This window comes from Ursus maritimus, unplaced genomic scaffold (genome assembly GCF_017311325.1).
Source record: "Ursus maritimus isolate PB19 unplaced genomic scaffold, ASM1731132v1 scaffold_15, whole genome shotgun sequence".
In the NCBI taxonomy this organism is placed as follows: Eukaryota; Metazoa; Chordata; class Mammalia; order Carnivora; family Ursidae; genus Ursus; species Ursus maritimus.
The window spans coordinates 13,314,767-13,328,068 of NW_024423897.1; positions in this window are offsets into that span (position 1 = coordinate 13,314,767).

Below are 13,302 nucleotides of genomic sequence, written 5' to 3' on the forward strand. Positions count from 1 at the left end.
CCTGCTAAAAATTAAAAGTATTAGGGAGACACAATTTATATTTTTAAACAGCCTGTCTGTTTGAACTTCTCAAGAGACCTTACAGCTTTTTCTCTTATTTTCCCTACACTTTTCCAGTCTCAGAGGCAAATTCAGCAGTTTACATATCTGAATTCCACATGCATAGCATTAAAATATAGGTGAAGAATGATATATATTTCTTTCAAAGCTAGCAGATATTATTTATATAATGGATATTTTCAAAACTATAATACTCTGTACCTTTGCTTTCTTTAAATCAATTCTCAAGAAAAAAACAAAACTTTACATTCCCACCAACAGTGCAAGAAAGTTCCCCTTTCTTCCCCTACCGATCGTCCTAGTTCTTATGTTCCATAGATGAGAGGGGAAGAAAGGGATAAAGAAAGGGGGGGTAATCAGAAGGCGGAATGAAGCATGAGAGACTATGGACTATGAGAAACAAACTGAGGGCCTCAGAGGGGAGGGGGGTGGGGGAATGGGATAGACAGGTGATGGGTAGTAAGGGCATGTATTGCATGGTGCACTGGGTGTTATACGCAACTAATGAATCATCGAACTTTACATCAAAAACCAGGGATGTACTGTATGGTGACTAACATAATATAATAAAAAAACATTAAAATAAAAAAAAAAAGTTCCCCTTTCTCCACACCCTCGACAACATCTGTTGTTTCTTGTGTTGTTGATTTTAGCCATTCTGACGGGTGTGAGGTGATATGTCATTGTAGTTTTGATTTGTATTTCCCTGATGATCAGTAATTTTGAGAACCTTTTCATGTGTCTTTAGAGAATGTTTTCTTTATAGAAATGTCTGTTCATTTCTTCAACCCATTTCTTAATCGGATTATTCATTTTTTGGGTGTTGAGTTTTATAAGTTCTTAACATATTTTGGATACTAACCCTTTATCAGCTATGTCATTTGCAAATATCTTTTCCCATTTCATAGCTGCCTTTTAGCTTTGTTGATTGTTTCCTTTGCTGTGCAGAAGCGTTTTCTTTTGATGTAGTCTCAATAGTTTATTTTTGCTTTTGTTTCCTAATATCACTCATCCATAAAAAAAGAGTGAAATCTTGCCACTTGGAATCATGTGGATGGAGCGGCAGAGTATTTTGCTAAGTGAAATAAGTCAATCAGAGAAAGACAAATGCCATATGATTTCATTCATATATGGAATTTAACAAAACGAATGAGCAAAGGGGATAAAAAGAGAAAGAGAGGAAGAAACACACTCTTAACTATAGAGAAGAAACAGATGGCTACCAGAAGGGAGGTGGATGGGAAGAGGGGTTAAATAGGTAATGGGATTAAGGAGTGTACTTGTGATCAGCACTGGTGTTGTATGGAAATATTGAATCACTGTATTGTACACCTGAAATTAATATTATACATATGTTAACTAACTGGAATTTGAATAAAAACTTTAAAAAATAAACTTTATCAAAAAAAGAAAAAAAAAAAACCAAAACTTCGGAACATCCCTAAATTATCAGGACTTTTTCTTCTATAAGCTAATAGTAGCACCACTTTATAATGAAAAACATTGTTTTTAGTGTATAAGGGAAATGCCAACATGCTTTTCAATGCTACCCCACATCCATATTCTGCCTTGTTACCTGTGTAGTTGTAGAAAAAATAATTAACTTCTCTAGTCTCTCCTATATTTTTGTGAAGAATAAATAAGCTAACATATACAGTCTGTGTACAATATTTGACACAAAGTAGGTGCTCCATAAATGCTGATTCATTCCTTAATTTGGAAAATTTCTGCTTCAGAGTCAGGTCCCTTTACATCTTTCTTGTTAATGAAAGATTTTGGTGTTAGTAGGTCTTTCTATGTTGGTTCTGAGTCCAGGTGCTGTTCTGAACATCAGTCACCTACCTGTCCCCCAAACCCTAATCTCTATCAAGTTTCAGGCCAGGATAAATGTTTCTTTCTCCAACTACCTTGGTGAATGATATCACTGATCTGTTCTTGATCTTGGTAATACAATTTTTTAACCTTTTCTCTGCCGATCTAGATTCATCACTACTATCTGATCCCCATTTGGCAACCTGCATCTTTCTTGGTTCACATTACTATTTGAGAATTTTTATACTTTACCTGTTTGGGTTCTTGTACAGGATTTAAGGTAACCACCTAAAGGCAGATTGACCTGAGTAAGAATCTAGAGTGCATTATTTACCAGTTTTCTGCCTTTGGGCCACTCCCTTAACTTCTAACAATCTTAGTTTCCTCATCTAAAAATTATAGACAGCAAACCCAACTTCAGGGATTAATGTGAAGATTGACTGAAGTAAAGCATATTAAGCACTTAGCACCGTAGTCAGTACAATTACATACTCAGGCAATCATTTAATAATGGCAAAGTTAAATACACACATGTACCCAAACACACACAAAGAGAGAAGAAAATTGGTTTGATTTTATTGCAGACCCAGACACTGCTAAAAATGATCACACAAGGAAATTCTGACCTGGGCAGAATAAGGAATAGATCACCCACTTTTCCCACATGAGGAAAGGCATTAAATTACAGCTACAATGTCCAAAACCAGATTATTTTAGCCAAGCTCACTTGATGTGATTGTCCAATTGTGAGTGACAAAATATTTACCAGAAAATAATACCCTTTCCTAAAAAAAGAAATAGAAATTCATATTAGCTACCCCTACTCCTCCATGATTTAAATCCTACTTATCATTCATTTAAGGAAAATAAATTGAAAAATGCTTCTCCATCCTTCCCGCTTTGAGATATTTCCTTCTTCCTCAACTTATATCAGTATATGAACTCGTTCCATTCAAGTAGAAAAGGATACATAAACGGATGTTGAGGGAATTTATGTCAACGGGCTCTAAAACAAACAAAAAATATAACACAGACTGTGCTGATGCAGTATACATAACACTGCGGATTGTCAGAAGTAAAATCGTCTACCCTTTGTCTTATCATCCGTCACATTGCCTAAGCAAAATTGCAATCTCAGAGGAAGTGGGAAGGGGATGAGAAGTGAGAAGTGACTTAAAATGATTAGTTCCGCTCCACAGACACAGGAGCTGGCGTGCTAAGGACCAAGTCAAGCATCTTAGTTGTGAATTTGTTTGTGAACATGTCTGTGATTTGCACCATGAGGGAAAATGAAGAGAACATGAAACCACATTTAAAACTGCATGTGATGGTGAAAAAATAAGTACGTTTTATTTTATTCTTGCTATTTCCTAACAACTTTGTTGAACCTGCAGACACCCAGCCCCCTTCCTCTCCTCCATTCATGCTTCCACGTGTGTTCCTGTTAATGTTAACCCTGCTACTAAAAACAAAATAAACATGGTGTAGTTACTATGAATCAGAGGGATTTAACATTAGTTTTCATTATGACCTTCCTAAATTAGGGAAGTCAGGACTGTCGCTGTGGTTAAAAACACCAACTCTGGAGGCAGATTGGCTGAATGTGAATCTTAACTCTGCCATTACTTGCCTTGTGAACTTGGGCAAGTTGTTTAACCTTATTTTGTCTTAATTTCCTCATCTCACTTAAAAAAATGTGGAGGATGATAATAGACCTACCTCATAGTATGAGGTAGTATGAGGTAGTATGCCTCAATTCTGTGGCATAAAAGCAACCATAGATAGTATCTAAAACAATGAATTACCATGTTCCAATAAAACAGGAGGCAAGGCTGTATTTGGATAGTGATCCACAGTTTGTCAACCCCAATTTAGTTCATAGAAGTTTATTTATTTTTATTTTTTTTTAAGATTTTATTTATTTATTTGACAGAGAGAGAGACAGCCAGTGAGAGAGGGAACACAAGCAGGGGGAGTGGGAGAGGAAGAAGCAGGCTCATTGCGGAGGAGCCTGATGTGGGGCTCGATCCCAGAATGCTGGGATCATGCCCTGAGCCTAAGGCAGACACTTAACGACTGAGCCACCCAGGCGTCCCGAGTTCATAGAATTTTAGATATGGAAGAAACTTTAGAGATCACTTAGTCTGACAGTCTTATATTACATATGAGACAACTAAGAGACAGGAAGAGGCTGTACCTTGTCCTCCTCCCCCCATCCCCCCAAAAATCACACAACTAGTACGAAAACAACAACAGAACTGTTTTTCTTACATAACTCATGATATCATTTTCATCTGTAGCATTCCAAAAATGATGTCTTATTTTCCGGAAACAAAGGTTTTCCCTAGAATGGATCTCATACTTTCCAGTGGTCTTAGGTCCGCTCCTCAGAAGCAGACCAAGGAAGAAAAACTTTTTGGCAAGTGATAAGCAAGTAGGGGAAATAAGAAAGGGAAGCAGGGGCAAACCAAATAAGGGTGAGATTTCAAAGAAAAGCCATTCAGAGGATAAGTTTGAGTCTGATTCTATGGGGAAATGCTGGAGTGTAAGTCACTTAAGGATTGCTCTATTCTCCACCACGTAATTATCAGTTAATGGGCACCTGCAAAGCTGCAAACTCTCCAGTGATCCCAGTGGTACAAAACTGCCCCAGGAGCCTAAGGATGGTATACTGAAGAGGATGAATGCTAGTACTGGCCATAGAAATCACTCAAAATAATGTATGTGTGTGTGTGTTGGCGGGGGTGTGGGGTTGGGAGGATAAAAAATTATCTGAGGGAATTTAGGTAGAGCGCTAACAGTGTCTTCTGCATGACCTTAATAATAGAGGAAAATAAATAAATAAGCCTGTGTGAAGGTATAGACCAGAAATTTCTGCGGCAAGCTAGATATCTATTTGAAGTGTTTTTATCTGTAAAAATTCATATGAATTTTGTATTTTACCTTAACATCTCAATGATTACTTGAGGGTCTTTCCAAAACTACAACTTTGATTTGCTATCTTCAAAAGTTGTTTTATCCGATACCTGACTTTTTTAACTTTAAATTTTAGTGTTTGTTTGTTTTTTAACCACCACTCTCCCCCTCTACTTTCTTTCTTTCCTGGTAAAACATCAGTTTTAGTCAAAATAGCATCTTAATGGTTTTCTTTTCTCATTTCCATTTATATTTCCATCTCCATATAGAAGGATGGAAGGGGGCAGCTAACTCCTTATATACCACATAACCCCACTGCCCAGGTGAAAAAAAAATTAGTAAGCATTAATGTTATTAGTCTGGTCTCTTGCGGTAAATTCTCAAGTGCTTTTTCAGTATAATTTGAAAAGAGACTGAGATATAAGGTTTCTTCCCCAAGTCAATTCAACTTCACACTAAGATTAAATTGATCTATGATGCCATGCCATTCCTTTCAAATACTCTCATGCCCCTTTGTACACGGAAATGACATAAAAGATCCTCTCAAATCACTAGAGCCATTTATATAATATGAGAAGCGTTTGTCTGTTTGCTTTGTTTGCTTTCTTTCCTGGTAAAGATCTTACCACATTTTCCCAGAAGTGTTTTGGTTTTGGTTTTTGGTTTTTTCCTTCTCTATTGCTCCTTAATCCATGACTGATCTGTATTGTTTAGGTTTGTCTCTGACTGCTTTCGTGCCACTACCCCATAGTTAAGTAGCTTGCAAAACTAAAAATGTTTAATATCAGAAAAAGTTTGCTCATCTTTGATCGAAATGATGTGGGAACTATACCATAGCTAATAAATGATCAAAGGGTGACTGGATTCCAGGCTACTCTACATCTATGTCCATAATTTGAAATGCTTGTCCTGATATTAACATTCTCTGCATCGTGGCTGAATTTGCCAGCCATTTATCTCTAGCCAGACACTGGTTTGCCAACAAAGAAACTTACCTCAAACTTTCCCATTCCCCATCCTTCCAGGTCCGTTTCATATAGCATCTTTTCAGTAAAGTCTTTCCTATTTAATTCCAACCAGTTGTGATCTCTTTTTCCTTCAGTCTCCTTGGATTAGGTTCTTCTTGGTCTATGCCTTTCTTGTGATATTAATATTCTACTGCTTAATCATTTTTGCTATCCTCCTCACGCTGCTACAATTTAGCTCCTTGAGGGGAGGAGCACTAATTCATCTTTTGTTTACCTCAGAACCAAGCACATTTCCACATGCATAGATGCTCAGTATATTCTATATACCTGAAATAGATTTTGACACCCAATGTATAGAGAAGACCTCATTGTCTGATGGTGTTCAGGCTCACGTCACATCTCCTGAATACTGATCACTCACACTGTGATTTCTGATAATTATAGATACTTAAGAGTTAGAAGGCCCTCACTGTAGCCTAAACTATGAGAATTTATCTTACAGAACTTTGGCAGGTTGTTCCTGCCCAAATAGTTTAGCCAGAGTTTCCCAAATGCTTGCATATCAGAATCTTTGCATACCACCTACATTATTTTTGTCAAATGCAGGTACCCCTGCTCTGTTACTTTTATCGGAATTTCCTTGAATTTATTCACCTTTAACTTACATAAATGTATTTGAAAGAAAGGTGATATCACTACCTTTTGAGGAATTTTAGTATTATTGACCATAAATGGAATATAACCATAATAAGAAAGATCAATAATTTACATCTGAAGGCTTACACATTTTAGTTAAAATGGAGAAGGAACAAATTTGGTAAGGGAAGATTAATGGCATGCTGGCATCAAACTGAGACTTTCTTGGGAGCTTGATCAGGATGGAAAGGAAATTGAGACATGTTGTGATATAATCCTGTTTAAACCTCTGTCCATATACTATCCTGAACCATCAAAGGCCTACATGCAAACTTCTGTATCAAGTGCATGTTTGAAGCATATCAAACTCCCAAAGTATTCATTGCTTCTTGTTGAATCATCATTGGCTCTAACACCTAAATCGCTTAATACTAAACTCTCATAAAATAAAGTCTGTTTAACAAAAAATAAAATAATCTGATTTAAAAAGTAGGCAAAGGACCTGAATAGACATTTTTCAAAAGAAGATGTATGAATGGCCAAGTACATTAAAAAGTGGTTGACATTACTAATCATTAGAAAAATGCAAATCAAAACCACAATGAGACAACAACTCATATCTGTTGGAATGGCATCAAAAATACAAAAAATAACAAATGCTGGTAAGGATGTGGAGAAAAGGAAATCTTTGTGTACTGCTGATGGGATTATAAACTGGTACAGCCACTTTGTAAAACAGTATGGATTTTCCTCAAAAAACTAAAAATACAATTATCATATCATGCAACAATTCTACTTCTGGGAATAAATGCAGAGGGGACAAAAATACTACATTGAAGAGATCTCTGTACCCCATGTTCACAACAGCATTATTTACAATAGCCAAGACATGGAAGCTAAGTGTACGCTAATGGATGAATGGATCAAGAAGTCATGGTACTTATACACAATGGAATAAAAAACAAGGAAATCCTGCCTTTTGTGACAACATGACGGAAACTGAGGAACTTCAATGTTAAGTGAATTAAGTCGGACAAAGACAAATACTGAATGATCTCACCTATATGTGGAATCTAAAAAGTAAAAAAATAAACTCATAGAAAAAAGATATCAGAGTTGGGGTTACCAGAGGTGGAGGGTGGGTGGGGGAGAATTGAGGAAGGTGCTCAAAAGGTACAAACATCCAATTGTAAGATGAAGAAGTACTAGGGATGTAATGTACAACATGATGACTCTAGTTAACTCTGCTGTATGGCATATTTGAAAATTGCTAAGGAAGTAAATGCTAGGGTGCCTAGGGGGCTCAGTCAGTTAAGCATCTCCCTTGTGCTCAGGTCATGATCCCTGGGTCCTGGAAATGAGCCCTGATTCAGGCTCCCTGCTTAGCGGGGAGTCTGCTTCTCCCTCTTCCTATGCCCTTCCCACCTTCTCATGCTGGCTCTCTCTCTTGTGCTGTCTCTGTCTCTCTCTCTCAAGTAAATAAAACCTTAAAAAAAATAAAGTAAATGCTAAGAGTTCTCATCACAAGAAAAAACCTTTTTTTTTTTTTTGATCTATATGAGATAATTGATGTTACTAAACCTACTGCGGTAATTATCTCATAATCTATGTAAGTCAAGTCATTAAGTTATACACCTCAAACCTATACAGCCCTATATGACAATTATATCTCAAGAAAACTGGAATTTTTTAAAAAAGATAAATTACAGTCAAAACAATAACATTGGTAGATATTGGCTGTTGGGCTTTCCAGCCTGAAAGGAATTGTCTTTATTTTATAGAGCAATCGTGCTCTAGGCCACTACATACCACATCCCTCAGTGGGAACACTTCCTTCACAGCTCCTAATAATTTATTTGAGCCCAAAAGCAAATTCATTTTCTCAGGAACTAGGAACAAAACATGTCTTCATGCAGTTGCCGATATGGGAGAATTATGTTAAAACATGGAAGGAAACATTGGTTGTTATCACCTGCTCTTAAGTTTTCCAATTAAAAAAAATCTTCACTCTGACAGACTTTGACTAGGTCTCCATTCCTCCTTTTCTGCAGAGAATCTTTCTTAATCACAAAACCTTTGACACGTCCATAATATTGTGAAATGGAGATAATATTAGAACTCACTTCATAGTATTTTGTGAAAATTAGTGATGTATAGAGAGGTGAGAAAAGGTCACCTGGTCTCCACAATGACTTATGTGTCATAGTTAAATACCAAACAAAGGTATATTTTTATTATTAAGAAAGAATGCACATTAACACTAATTAAACTATTGTATGATTATTAATATGGGAGGTCTTTCTAAAAAAAGATTTTATTTATTTATCTGAGTGAGAGAGAGAGAAAGAGTGAGTGAGGGGAGGGGCATAGGGAGAAGCAGACTCCCTGCTGAGCAGGGAGCCTGATGTGGGGCTCGATTCCAGGACCCTGGGATCGTGACCTGAGCTAAAGGCAAAGGTTTCATGGGGGGAGCCACCCAGGCACCCCAGGAGGTCTTCTATTTAAATGCTTAGACAGCAAAAATGTGGAATTCATCCATTCAACTTATATTGATAAGGTCTTATTATGTATAAGTGGAGCAAATTGAATTATTTGACATTAATACCATAATATTTATAAAACTAGGTCCCAGTTACTCAAATATTCATTTATTGAGGACCTTTTGTCCCTAGTCATTCTTGTTCATAATTTTAATAAATTTTTATATCAGTTCCTGCATGTCTTTACTTATGTTTATTCAGTTACAGCATGATTATTTTAAAACAGTTTTCAGGGTGATTGTTTCACACATGACTATGGGAGCTGCTAAAATGTAAGTAGTAATCCTTCACCCTTGACATGAATCTGAGAGATCAGATGTCCTAGACTGATGTATTCATTCATTCATCCTTATTGGCCAGTTACAGGGACATTCATGTAAAATAGATGTGGTGAATTTGGGTTCTTCTTCTAGCCATATTCAAGTTCCCATGTTACAATTTCTGAATCAAAAACATGGTTAGTAATAACACCTATTCCACTATAGTAGACATCTGTGACTTCATCTGTTCATCATCCATTCCTCCTCTTTCCGGTAATAGCGCATTAATAATCTGACTTTGGGTCATTGTTCCTCAACCATTCATAGTCCACATAGTTTGGATATGGTTCATCCCAGCTTCAGGACCAGGAGTGAGCGCAGGCCCAGCAATCAGAGTGAGAGGTAGAAAACAGGAGTGGGGTCCAAGCCCCACAGAGTGTCCTAGTATGTAGTTTGGTGGAGTTACAAAATTGGTATACCTCTCAATGTTGCTAAACTACAGCAGTTGATGGTTATCTTTGGAAGACAGCCTGAGATTGAAGCCAACTTTCATCAAACAGAACTGTGAGATGAGCTGCTTCAAGCCTTCTGAATCTAACCTGTACTGAGTTGAACACCCTTGACTCATTCAGTTACATAACCTCACTTACATTAGCTAGTTTGAGTTTGGTTTCTGTCCCTTTCAACCCCAAGAGCACTGAATAATATATTTCACAGAATTAAATGAGTAATCATTAATGTTCATCACAGAATAAGCAAGATAGTAAACAAGTAGTACTCATAAGTATTTGCCATGAATAATCATTGGAATTGTAATTTATCAATTACTGAGCGTCTCATGCAAGGTAGGTGAATGCAGTGAGCATGGAGAATAATAAAATAAGAATACGAGTCCCTTGTAGAATTAGCAAATGGAGAAGTTTTCAGAGATAATTTAAAGAAAAACAAAACAAAACAGAAAAGCAAGACTCTACAACTGGCTTTAGATGCACAGAAGTAGGAAGAGACTAACCCTGCCTGAGGCTGGTGACAGCTGGAAATTTTTAAGACTTTTTTATGCCTAAGTCCTCTAACTTTTGGAGGCCCCTGGACATATAATATAAAACATATTAAAATGTACATTTCCCATGTGAAATTTAAATTTGGTAATTATAGTCATAATATTACATTTTATAGACATTTAATTAAACATTAATTAATTTCAGCATTGTAGTTTGCTTTTCTAATTTGGAACCAATATGTACTTTTTTTTTTTTTTCAAGATTCTGACATTTTTTATAGGCCCTCAGAAGGCTTGTAAACTTTAGGTTCTCTCAGGCATCTACTGGATAAATAGTCTGGTAGAGGAGCATCAGGAGAGACCTCAGAGTGTGTGACCCACATTCTGGAAAGCTTAATTTTACACATTGGATTACCTCTCTTTGGCCATCTCTCAAATTCATCCCTAAGTAACCAACCAACTTGAGAGAGATTTTGAAAAATTATTCCTTAGGATCTGCAGTGTCACTCACTGCTTACACATTAGTTTTGCTCCTTTACTTATATTGATGAGACACACTTTTCCTCCTCCTTCAGGTTTTGAGAAGTAGTTGGTAAAAAGATAAGGGATGTGGTGTTTTGTTACTACTGAGACTGTGAATATAATTTGTCTCCTCGAGTGGCATCAGAGCTAAGATAATTTCCTCATCTAACAATTTTACCTCCATTTGGAGCATCGGTAATTTCATTTTGTACTTTAAGGCACACTTTTTCTGTACTCTTGAAGATTGATTAATTTGAGGTGGTGCTTAAAGGTATAAAGGACTAAAGAATATTAAAGGTAAAAGGACTTTCAAAAAGTATCCAGTAACTCAAACCCAAAATTTCCTATTGGTCATTTGATTGTTAAATCAAATCTCCTTTAGATGCAGGGATCCTTCATTTAGGCTAAGATTTTATTTCTGTTATATTAACTCACTAGCTGAGACAAGCTGAGAACTAACTGCAAAGTAGACAAATCCACAGAAGTTTTATTTACAAAGTCACATAGTTATTAGGAAGGTCTGAGTCCTTCAATATTTTCTTATAATCTGTATAATCTTATAGCACTTAAATTTTGCTTCTATTTCCTCATATAAGAAAAGGTTATAATAATATTTTACAGGCATATTATAAGGATTAAAAATGCAGAGCATTTGAAACAGTATTTGATGCATTATTATTATTATATGTTAATTTTTAGTTAAATAATTTAAATTGATTTTTATGTCATCAGGCTTACTATGGCCAAGAATTATATGGAAACCAGGTTTAATGTTAGTGTTAAACTGCTGAAGGAGAAACAGACAGAGCTCAGTGAACACAGAATTTACATTTCTAATTCTTCAGAATAAGACAACAGTGAGCCATAAGCCCATAATTTGGAATTTAGGAGAAATTTTATTTTCCAGTGTCTATGAAAGCAAGATTTGCCAGACAAATAAATAAAGGGCATTTTTGACTAGCATGAGGGAAAAAAAAATTGATAAAATTTAAACCCTTCTAGGATCTTTTAACATATAAAAATAAATAAAGGTGCATTAATGTGTAAGACATATGGAGAGGTTATTTAAAAATGGTTCTTATTTGTATATTACAGTAGGTCCAGGAAGCCATATGCTTGGCAACATGTTATTAGTAAGTGCATGAATTTGTGCTGTTGTCTGTACTGAAAGTAATAAATGTATATTTTCTTCCTACATAGTATTTCTGACTTTCTCCTTACTCTTCAGCATTACTGAAATTTCTAAATATTATTTTAAAAGACCTCAATATTTAAAGCTAAGAGATCCATTATTCATTTAAAAAAATAACAGATTCAAATATTTAAATGATTTGGCAAAACAGGTAACCCATGTTCCATAAGACTTTCCCCAAAATCATCATCACTGATGCTCTGCCACCAGCAGCAGGTCAGTGAAAATGACCTGCACCTGTGGGCAGATTTCATACGTGTTCATCATCAGATAAAAGGCTATGACATAGAATATCACATTATCCCCTACCAACTGAATTGTATTAGTTTGTAGGGAAGGAATCAGGGCGGCAGAAGGACAGAGTGAATTCCCTTTTGAATTTTATACCATAGGCACATAAAGTCTATTTCAAAATTAATAAAGAATTTAATACAGTTAAGCAGTCTTTCTTTATCAGAATATTCTCTTTCCTTGGCTTTTATCACCACAGTAGTTTTCCTCTTACCTTTTGGACCAGTCCTAATTTGACTCTTCTGATGACTGTAATAATCCTTCACAGAAGATTATCTTCTAGATCTTCTAGTCTTCTCATTCTGTTCATCTTCTTGAGAAAAGTCTCATATGCTCCTATGATTTAAGTTATTTACACCCTCAGGATCTTCACATATACACTCATTCATTAAAACAGATGTATTAAGTGTCTACTATGGGCACGAGGTACTGCAATACAGTGGTGAATAAAGCAGACAAAAATCTCTGGGTTTTTTGAACTTTTATTCAATGCAGTAAGATAGAAATAAAATGGGTAATATATAATATGATAGTAATGTGTTCTAAACAGACAAATCAAAGCAGAAAAGAGAAATAAAAGTATTAGAATGGGACATGGAAATTTTATCTTGGTCCTACCTCACCCCTCACTTCTGAGCTGAAGCTGAAGCTCAGAAGTGCATGGATCGAAACATCCAGTGCACCTTGGAGGGCTAGCAGGTACATTAAACTTATCATGACCCAAACTGAGTATATTATCGCCAGCAACTGTTTTCTACCACCACTACTGAATTGCTCAAACAAGAAATGTATGAGTTATCTTTGGATACTTCTCTCTCATTCCCCATATTCTACCTGTCACAAAGTTCAGTCAGTTCTATCACATAACTCTGGTCACTCCTCTCCATCTTCACTGTCACTATTCTAATTCAGGTCAACATCAACTCACATCTGGATTCCTGCAATAATAGATCTCCCTATAGCTACTACCATCTTCCTCCAGTGTCATTAAAACTCATCTTGTCTCTCCTCTACCTCCAGATCAATGGTCCCAAACTGCTACTGTGAAGCTCTCCAACTGCATCACTCTGTGGGACACTCTTACTCTTTTCCTCTAGTCTTAATT